Source organism: Nicotiana sylvestris, chromosome 12 (genome assembly GCF_000393655.2).
Source record: "Nicotiana sylvestris chromosome 12, ASM39365v2, whole genome shotgun sequence".
Lineage (NCBI taxonomy): Eukaryota > Viridiplantae > Streptophyta > Magnoliopsida > Solanales > Solanaceae > Nicotiana > Nicotiana sylvestris.
The window spans coordinates 46,522,203-46,533,093 of record NC_091068.1 but is presented as its reverse complement, the minus strand read 5'-3'; positions in this window follow the sequence as shown (position 1 = coordinate 46,533,093).

Below are 10,891 nucleotides of genomic sequence, written 5' to 3'. Positions count from 1 at the left end.
CTCTATCATGAGCAAGCATGCCCTATACTCTCCTAGCAATGCTCACCACCTACTGATAAGAAATATCCATCTCTAACTCCCTGGCCATGCTGGACCTGATGTTGGGAATGAGCCCCTCAATAAACCAACAAACTCTCTCACGAACTGTAGAAACCAAGGTCGGTGCATGCCTAGCCAAGTCAGTAAAATGGACAGCATACTCTGAAACAGTCATAGTACCCTGGTGTAAATGCTCAAACTCCGCATGCCATGCGTCCCTGAGGCTCTAAGGGACATACTCCCTCAAGAACATATCTGAAAATTGGGTCTATGTAATGGAGGCTACCTCAGCTGGACTATCCAACTCAAAATTACGTCACTACTAATAGGTTGCTCCTCGAAGAAGAAAGGCAGTGAAAGAAACCCCACTCTATCCCAATATACCAATAGTGCGGAGGATACGGTGGCACTCCACCAGAAATCCTTGGGCAACCTCTGATGCTAGACCACTGAATGTAGAAGGCTTATACTTCTTTAACCTCTCAAGCCTCCATGCTCATCCTCCGAAGTTGCTGCCTTGTCCTCAGGCTGAATTGGGGATATAGGTGGTACCAGTATAACCCATGGGATCTGATCAACCTGAACCCGCTGCTCTGGGGTGCGGGCGGTAGGAGTCTGTGCTCCTCCCTTGGACTGAGATGCGGTTGCAGCAAGGTTACTCAACCCTGCCTGATCTACAGTGGTGTACATTCTCATGAACTATGCAAGAGTCTCCTGGAGAGCTGGAGTAGTAGTAGCAGTAGGCGTATCAGGCGCCTGGGCTTCGACTGGAGCTGCTAGTGGCTCCTCTGTGGAAACTCACATGGGTGCTCTGGCTGTACCATGTGCGCCTCCTCTGACTCTACCCCGGCCCCGACCTCTAGTGGCTCTAGCAGAGGGCGCGAGTGCCTGGTCATCTTTAGTAGAACGTGTCCTCACCATCTGTGAGAGAATAGAAGACAGAAGTTTAAAATTTTGATATCAATAATCTCGCACGACAAGGAAATCAAATGAAGTGGAATTTTTCTAATAGTTACATAGCCTTTCAAAGATAAGTGCACACGTCTCCGTACCGATCCACGAGACTCTAATAAACCGGCTTGTGATTCATGACTCCTATGAACCTAGATCTCTGATTCCAACTTATCACGACCCAAGTTCTCCCTTCGTGAACTGTCTTGACGGCACCTAGTCTCTACGACTACCTAAGCCTAACAATTTACGGAAAATAATTAAAGATGCGAAACTAACCAACTAACAGGTAGATATAAATGAAGAGTTTAAAATGACGCTCGGCATATACAATAACACTCTCTCAAAACTGAACATAGCACTCCCAAAACCCGAAATCACATGAATCACAAGCTAAGGAAAAATACATAAGGTTCTAACTCCAGAAGTCTAATAACAAAGGAAATACATGGAAAAGCCTATAATTGAACGGAAAATAGAAAGGAACTTCTAGGTCTACGGACGTGGCAGATATACCTCGAAGTCTTTGGATTGCCTCGCCTCACAGATAGTATGGCTGAGCAGAAGAACCTAGCTCTGCACACGAAAAACATGTGCAGGAAAGGGCATGAGTACACCACAGCAGTACCTAGTAAGTACCAAGTCTAACCTCGGTCGAGTAGTAACGAGATCAAATCAGGGCCCTACTGGTTATATATATAACAAGGTAAAACAATACGAAATAAGATGTTATAACTTAAATGCTAACAGTCAAAAAAAGATGATATCACAAAAAGAAATAACCTAATACACATAGATAGCAGCGGGGGATCTCATAAGATAACGTCTGGTAGTCCCAAACGTAAATGTGCAGAGGATCTCCCAGGATACCGTCCTGTAGTCCAAAGCATAAATGTGTAGGGAGATCTCCCGGAATACCGATTAGTAGTCCCAAAATAAATATGCAGGGGATCTCCCGGGATACCGTCTCATAGTCCCAAAGTAAACACACAACAGTCTCAAGAAAGAAATCTATCGTTTTATTCAAGTTCATATCAAGAAACACATGAAATTTTACTCTAAACATGCTACAGAGAATCCAAGTAAGTAGTTAAAGCAGATAAGGCAGTTAAGTTACATAGGCATGCTTTCCTAAGCTAAACAGGAGGTTTCACATACTAGTATTGCTCAATTAAAGGAAAACATAGACATTTACTTAATGAAAACGGGGCTTTTCAACAATTAGCACGTGTACGCAGTCGTCACCTCATGTACGCAGCATTCATATAACGATAGTACCAAAATCCTAAAGGGAGCTCCCCCACACAAGGTTAGGAAAGTCACTTACCTCGAACCAGCTCAAAATCAATCTGAAATCACGCTCTTGCCGTGAGTATCCAACTCCGAGTGGCCCAAATCTAATCAAAACAATTATATAACATAAATAAAAATACAAGCAACTAATTTAACTAATGAATTCAAATCTACGGCAAGAAATTTGAAAAATGCCCAAAAATCCTACCCGGGCACACGACTCGGAATTGGGTAAAATTCCGGATTATGAACACCCATTCACTCACGAGTTTACTCGTACAAAAATCATCCCAATACAACGTCAAATTCTTATTCAAAACTACGATTTTCCATTAGGGAACTTTTTCCCCATTTTCAAACTTCTACCCTCAAATTCCTTAATTAGATGAGAAAAATAACAATAGATTAATGTATTAGAACCAAATTAGAGTTAGAATTCGTTACACAATTGTTCTCCTTCAAAATCTCTCAAGAAATCGCCTCTCACCGAGCTCTAAATAAATTTTAGAAGTTATGAATTCAAACCCTCGATTTCACTCTTTTCTGCCTAGTAATTTCTATTTCTGCGAGGGTTCCACCGGAACTGCGGTCCCAGTCCTGCGGCTCATACACCACACCTGCGGAATTTCATTAAATGACTAGATTCTGCACCTGCGCTCCTTATCTCGCAGATGCGCTTCTGCTTCTTCGATCCTTGAGCCGCATCTGCGACTAACTACCCTTATGCTTTTGACTGCATCTGCGGCACCGCACCTGTTGTCCAAGCTCCGCAGGTGCGAAACCAACAGGTTCAGCAAGTTCAGAGAATTGCCTAAGTCCAAATCCAATTTCATTAAGCATCTAAACTCGCCCGAGGCCCCCGGGACCTCAACCAAACATGCCAACCAATCCTAAAAAATCATACAAACTTAGTTGAACCCTCAAATCACATCAAACAACGCTAAAACCATGAATCACCCTCTAACCCAAGCCTAATGAACTTGAAATCCTATGAATTCTACAACCGATGCCGAAACCAACCAAACCATGTCCGATTGACCTCAAATGTTGCACACAAGTCACATTCAACACTATGAAACTATTCCAACTTTCAGAATCGGATTCCGACCCCGATGTCAAAATCTCACTTTCGGTCTGAAAACCCCAATAATTTAACTTTCAACATTTCAATCCTAAATAAGCTACAGACCTCCAAAACACCATCCAGACACTCCCCTAAGCACGAAATCACCCAATAAAGCTAACAGAATTGACGGAATTCCAGTCCGGGATCGTCTTCACACTGCTCCGATACAGTCCAAACTCTAAAGCTTAAGCTCTTATTTAAGGACTAAGTGTCCCAAAACACTCAGAAACTCAAAACGAATCATCCCGGCAAACTACAATAGCAAGAATAAACACGGGGAAAGCAGTTAATAAGGGATCGGGGGTAAATTCTCAAAACGACCGATCGGGTCATTACACATAGCTAGGGCAAAAAAGAGAGAGATGAGTGCAGATCCTTCGTGCAACCCCGTAAAAACCATTAAATGCTCCGAGTCACCACCCATAGTCCTAACCCAAGTCTTAGCTCGAACATTAATGTCCTTTATCACCCTAGTATAAGCTATTGGCACACCTTTCACCTCAAGGCATCTCCAAAGAACCTCCCTAGGAACCTTATCATATGCTTTTTCAAGGTCAATAAACACCATGTGCAAATCCTTCTTCCTATCATTGTACTGTTCCATCAACCACCTAATAAGGTGGATAGCTTCCGTAGTCGAACGACCCGTCATGAACCCGAATTGCTTGTCTGGTATAGACACCGCCCTCCTTACCCATCCTTCCACCACCCTCTCCCATACATTCATGGTATGACTTAGTAACTTGATACCCTATAGTTGTTACAGCTCTGGATATCACCATTTGTCTTGTAAAATGGTATAATCATGCTCCACCTCCATTCATTTGGCATCATCTTCATCAAAATTATAATATTAAATAGTGCAGTCTGCCATTCCAAGCCTGCCCAAACAATGCACCTCCACAATTCTATTGGAATATTGTCTGGCCCGGTAGCTTGAATCTGGAATGCGAATACGTCTTCAATGCAAGGTTTAATCTTCCACAGCTACGCAACTCCAAGATCTGCACGCAAGGTGCTGATGTATAGTATGAGTACCATTGCCTTATGTACTCAGTATGTATCTTGACTAATCTCATTGAAGTAGTTACGAGGTTTTGAGTTAAAGATAATCACTTAATATGTGCTGATACAGATAATAGGCAAGCAAAATACGGCAAGAGTTATGTTGAATAATGGGAAGAGCATCAATGGATAGCTATGGAGTAATTAAGGTAAAGAGAAACAAGTCATAACCTCTTACCCATTTCTACGAATGAAACAATAATCATGAAGTACGCGCAAGGATCATCACCAAACATCACAAACAAATATTGTTGCTGCGTGCAATCCGATTCTAGTATCAATAAACGCAGTTATGGCATGCAACCCGATCCCAATATCAATAAATATTGTTGTGGCATGCAACCGTTCCCAATATAAATAATATCACGTGAAACCGCAACAAGAAACAAATGTAGGAAGAGTTCACAATGTACCACTAAGAAAATGAACATACGGTATTCAACTAGGTAATACAACTCAATAGAGTAAGATGAGTAGTCCATTAAAAAAAGCTAGTCTAGCGTATACAATGACAATGCTATCACAAAGCATAACACACAACCAATCTAAAAGTCACCCAATACGTTTAAGCAAAGTAGAGTAGAACATGAAACGACTGAAGATGTTTGTCATAGAGTAGAACATGAAACAAGTGAAGATGTTTGTCAAGTAAAACATGGATCGAATGAAGGCATTTATATATGATATCATGTACCAAGTAGAAGCATGTAGCAAAAAAGGACAGTTAATAAGTGAAGGCATTTGGTGAGTAAAATCGTATAGTAAGGGAAGACATGTAGTAAGTGAAAGAATATAGTGAGTGAAGACATGTAGTAGGTCATGGCATCTAACAAGTAAATCATGTGACAATTAGAGGCATGCAATAGGTATGGGCTAATAAGAAGTAAAGGCATGAATTGGAAGAGGACATGTAGTAGAATTAAATCAATTCAAAGCAAGGTGTAACAGTAATAGACAAGGTAAAGACATAGCTATAACAGTAACAGGTTGAAGGGAAAACACAGAGGTAACTACATAAGTAACTCAAACAGAAAGTATAATACTAAACACCAAACATTAGTAGAAACCAAAGTAAGTATGACAGTGCTTAACGAATAAGTAATCATAAAAGAAATCTAACTTCCTTTCTTTTCGCACAGTAATAACCAGTATACCGATCTCATTTCAACCGCACAAAAATACTCAACGTGCCAACATCACATCAACCGCATGGAAATACCCCATCGTGCCAAACACAGCCCTAAGGCCCCAATCATCATATCTTGTTGGAAATAAAGAAGCTCAAGTAACATGACAATAACAGGTATAGATATAGGTTCCTAATACTACGATCAAGTTAAATATACAAACGAATCTCGAAAACAACATATTAATTCATTTTTAAGATGTCATATATTCTTACAAGATTTCAAACATAGATATTTGAGTTTATTAGTCATCTAATCAAATGACATAGGTTAAGCGATCATCAATTTCAACAAAGGCATAAAGAAGCATATAATTCTTTTCCCTCCGAGCATAGGAGCTCTTTCACATGCATATACGCTTGTCACCTCGTATATACATCACCCCCGTATGTAGTAACAATATCAATTAGCAGGAAAAATTCCTTCAACAAAGCTATGCAAGACACTTACCACAAGTAAGTTAAATCAACACTCTAAAAAGACATTCCCGCACAAATTAAACTCCGGACGGCTCAAGTATAGGCAAAATAACTTAATATCATAAATAAAAGCAATAGGAAACGATTCTGAATAATAAAGCATTAATCTTGAAGAAAAATCAAAAGGTCAACCCCAGGCTTGCACCCTGAAACCCGACAAAACTAAAAATTCCAAACACTCATTCCATTACGAGTCCAAATATATATATATATGTTTCATCCATTTCCGACCTCAATTCCACCCTCAAATCATCTATTTATGTTTTACATTCAAGTTTGGAATCGTGAAATATGCACAAATCCAAGTATAAAATACTTATCCCAACCAAATATCTTAAAATACCCTCAAAAAATCACTCAAATCCGAGCTCCAAAACCTTGTGGAAAAAATTGACTAAATCCTAAAACAAGTAAATAAAATGCAGCACCCAGCTCTAATTAGATCCTAGATGACCCCAAAACTCATATTTGATAAGCACAATAAAATTCTTGTGAGATTACATGCAAGGTAGCCTTTTGAATTACCCAATTTGGCCTTAAAATGATGGAGATATGATATTTTGAATTTTTAAAGGAAGTCTGAAAATTTCAGGGACATAAATAGTATTTTCGTAATTATTCACACCAGAAAAATCACCAATACAAAAATCTGTGTTTTAGCACTGAAAACATATTCGAAACTTGTTGGACACAAACCATATATTCTTCAATCATAAAACACGCTACGAAGCTGCTCGTGCACCAAAACACTGAAAATAGGTAATCTAGCTCAATAACATTTGATATTTATTTAAATAAAAATTCAATTTAAATAATTAACCTAATATATTATCCCAACAACAATAACATACACAGTCTATTCCCACAAGTGTGGTCTGGGGAGGAGTCACGACCGAAAATTATACTAAGTTGTGATGGCATCTAACCTCAACCCGCTATATAAGCCAAACAATATTAGTTACAACTAAACTGAGAAATCAACAATATATATAATAGAAACTACAACTGAATTCAATATAACTACCCAAGGACTGGTAGTACAAGTCACGAGCCACTATGATTTAGATTTGCAAAACTGATAAGAACAAATATAATATATGTTTGAAGTTTACATAACAATAAAAACAACAACAACAAAAACAACAACCCAGTAAAATCCCACAAGCGGGATCTGGGGAGAGTAGAATGTGCGCAGACCTAACCCTACCCCGGAGGGGTAGAGAAGCTATTTTCGAGAGACCCTCAGCTCAACAAAATAAAAATAGAAAATAGAATCTGTGACAGTAACAAAAATCAGAAAAATAATATAAGCATCATACACAACAACAACAACCCACTATAATCCCATTTAGTGAGGTCTGGGGAGGGTATTGTGTACGCAGACCTTACCCCTACCCTGGGGTAGAGAGACTGTTTCCAAATAGACCCCCGGCATCCTTCCCTCTAAGAACTTCCCACCTTGCTCTTGGGGAGACTGGAACTCACATCATAAGAAACACAAAATAGATGGAAAATCAATAACAACAACCACAAATAATACCATGGTACTATGAAAAAAAATGGAAAAATAGTTTGGACACTGAATACACCACTAGTAGAGCAATAAAATACCCTAACAGACGAGCCTCCCCCCCCCCGGTTCGAAGGAGAAAAAAGCTCAACTCTCCCCTTAACCTTCAACCATAATGCGCGACCTCCAAACCTTCCTATCAAGAGTCATTTCCTCTAAAATCTTAAGTCGCGTCATGTCCTACCTGATCATTTCACCCCAAATACTCCTTAAGTCGCCCTTTACCTTTTCTAATACCCCCCAAAGCAAACTGTTCCACACCTCCTAACCGGGGCATCTTGGCTACTCCTCCGCACGTGCCCGAATTATCTAAGCTTTACTTCCCGCAACATGGCGTCTAGGGAGCCATGACCAACTTCTCCCGAATATATTCATTCCTAATCTTTGGTAATTTCATCTTTTGGATATGGGAATTCTTGACTGGCCAACACTTATCCCTATAAAACATGGTTAGAACCACGGCTCAATAGAATTTTGCCTTAAGTTTCGGTGGCTCATTCTCGTCATACAGGACTCCAGACGCTAACCTCTAATTCATCAAACCCAATCTTATACGATGCGTGACATCCTCGTCTATCTCCCCATCCCCCTAGATAATTTACCCAAGATACTTGAAACTTCCTCTATTAGAAATGACTTGTGAGTCAAGCCTCACTCCAAGTCTTCTTCCCCCATCACATTAAGGGCATGTCTCCAAAGCTCCGGATCTCATTAACTCCACCTCGCGTCTAATCAATCAGTACTATATAATCAGTGAACAACATACACCAAGGCATCTCACCTTTAATATGGTGTGTGAGTGCATCCACTGCCATGGCAAATAAGAACAGGCTGAGCGCAGATCCTTGGTGCAACCCCTTAACAATCGGAATATGCTTCGAGTCACCACCCACAGTCCTAACCTGAGTCTTAGCTCTATTATACATGTCCTTTATCACACTAATATAAGCTATTGGTGCACCTTTCACCTCCAGGTATCTCAAAAGAACCTCCCTAGGAACATTATCATACGCGTACGCAAGGTCAATAAACACCATGTGAAAATCCTTCTTCATATCCCTGTACTGTTCCACCAACTTCTCAATAAGTGGATAACTTCCATAGTCAAACGACCTGGCATGAATTTCGAATTAGTTGTCTGATATAGACACCCCTCCTCACCCTTCCTTCCACCACCCTCTCCCAAACTTTTATGGTATGACTTAGTAACTTCATACCCCTATAGTTGTTATGACCCAAACCGATGGATCACGACGGGCACCCGGTACCTTACTCAACCGATTACCAACATGTTGTATCTTTTCGTATCATGCCAACATAGGTAAATGAGATGGAAAGTCTGTCATAGGATAACTACAATAAAACATGTAGTACCAACTTATACATAATACATACGGGTTTATAAGACCAAAATGATCACTCGTGCACTAAACATAGTCCGACAAGACTATACAATCTTTTATGTACATGACATATGTCTACAAGCCTCTAAAAGTACACAATTGTCATAAGGGTGGGGACAGGGCCCCTCCATACCAACTAATACATATCCAAATTATACTGAGCAAATAATCAACTCCGGAGCAAATGGAGTGCACCAAAATCTTCCACTAAGCTGATAGTCTACTTGGAGGACTATCGAACTATCTATCGGGACCTGCGGGCATGAAACACAATGTCCCCAGGCAAATAGGACATTAGTACAAATAATGTACCGAGTATGTAAAGAATAAAAATCAGTAAATAATAGACATGGGAGATACATGGAGTAAGAGACTCGACATGTAAGTCTGGATAACTCTATAAATCATGAAATACTTATAGTGTCATGCATATGCATATGAGTGTCATGTCGTGCACAGGTACATGTGTTCATAACATCATCAAAACTCTGAGGGCATCCCATCATATCATCTCGTCCATTGTGCGCAAAATCATCAATGTATACCAGCTGATAAGGTGGTTGTGCGCATATAACGTTGTAACCTTTTCCCATATCTCATACACATATAATATACATATATACGCGTATATAACGCCATCTGGTCTTGGGTCAATGTACATGTATAAATGAATGTGGTGCATGGGAAGTACGTCAATAAAATCTCTCGGAGTGTCATAAGACCATTATGCCTTTGAGTACTATCATGAAATGAACTTTTTCAACTTACGTATTATTTGAGACCCATGAACAGACGATAGAACAATAGGACATATGGGGAATCAAAAACATAGACATCTCTAATATTTCTATGAATAGAGTCATTTATGGAAGTTGTACATTTGTTTGTTTTGTTTGTGTTGTATAGATCATGCCAAAAGAATGAAGGGATAACCTTAACATACCTGAGTTGATTCTCTTGACAACCCCTCTAACACACATCAATTGCGACAAAACACGTGACGGCAAGATCAGAGTAGGGAAAAATTCATATGATATTCTTGAGAAAGATTGTACTGTACTTCCTTAGAATCACAAATCTCACGTTACAGCTCCGACCATTGTAAATCACGTATGCAATCTCTCTTAAACGTGATGTCGAATCTTCTAATCTTAAGGGGGGTACGCAAACATTATTTGTATTGCTAAAATGCATATATATGTGTGTAAACCACGTTTAAAAGGCTTAAAGAATGATGAAGTGCATATATTTGTATAAATCACGTTCAAAAGGGTTAAAGCTATGTGAATCTTGTTAAATGCTCAATAAGGTGACACCTTGCCATGTCTTATATGAGTCACTTAGTGGCTTTTATTGATAAATTCATGGGCTTCCACGTTAAAGGTAAGATCCCTCAAACCTATCCTAATTTAATTAATTGATAATTTATTAATCTCCCACTAACCAATAATTTATCAATTACATATATAATTAAGAATTATCTCAAATTACTTAAAATACTACTTACTTTTAACACACCTTATTATTATGGTCATGTGGTACCTTGTATGGCACTAGTCCATCAATACGTGTTATTATAGCTCATGCCGTATTTTGTCCCAAAATGCAAAACTTCGACAAAAAATCATTTTCTTCGATTTCCTTACCTTCTCACTTCATGAATTTATTCATCACTTGTTTGAAATAACATAATGCTTATAATCTCCAAATAATCTTTTCCTTGAACTAAGGTCAATTATCTTACGATAATTTCATGTATATTACTACAGGGTGTAACA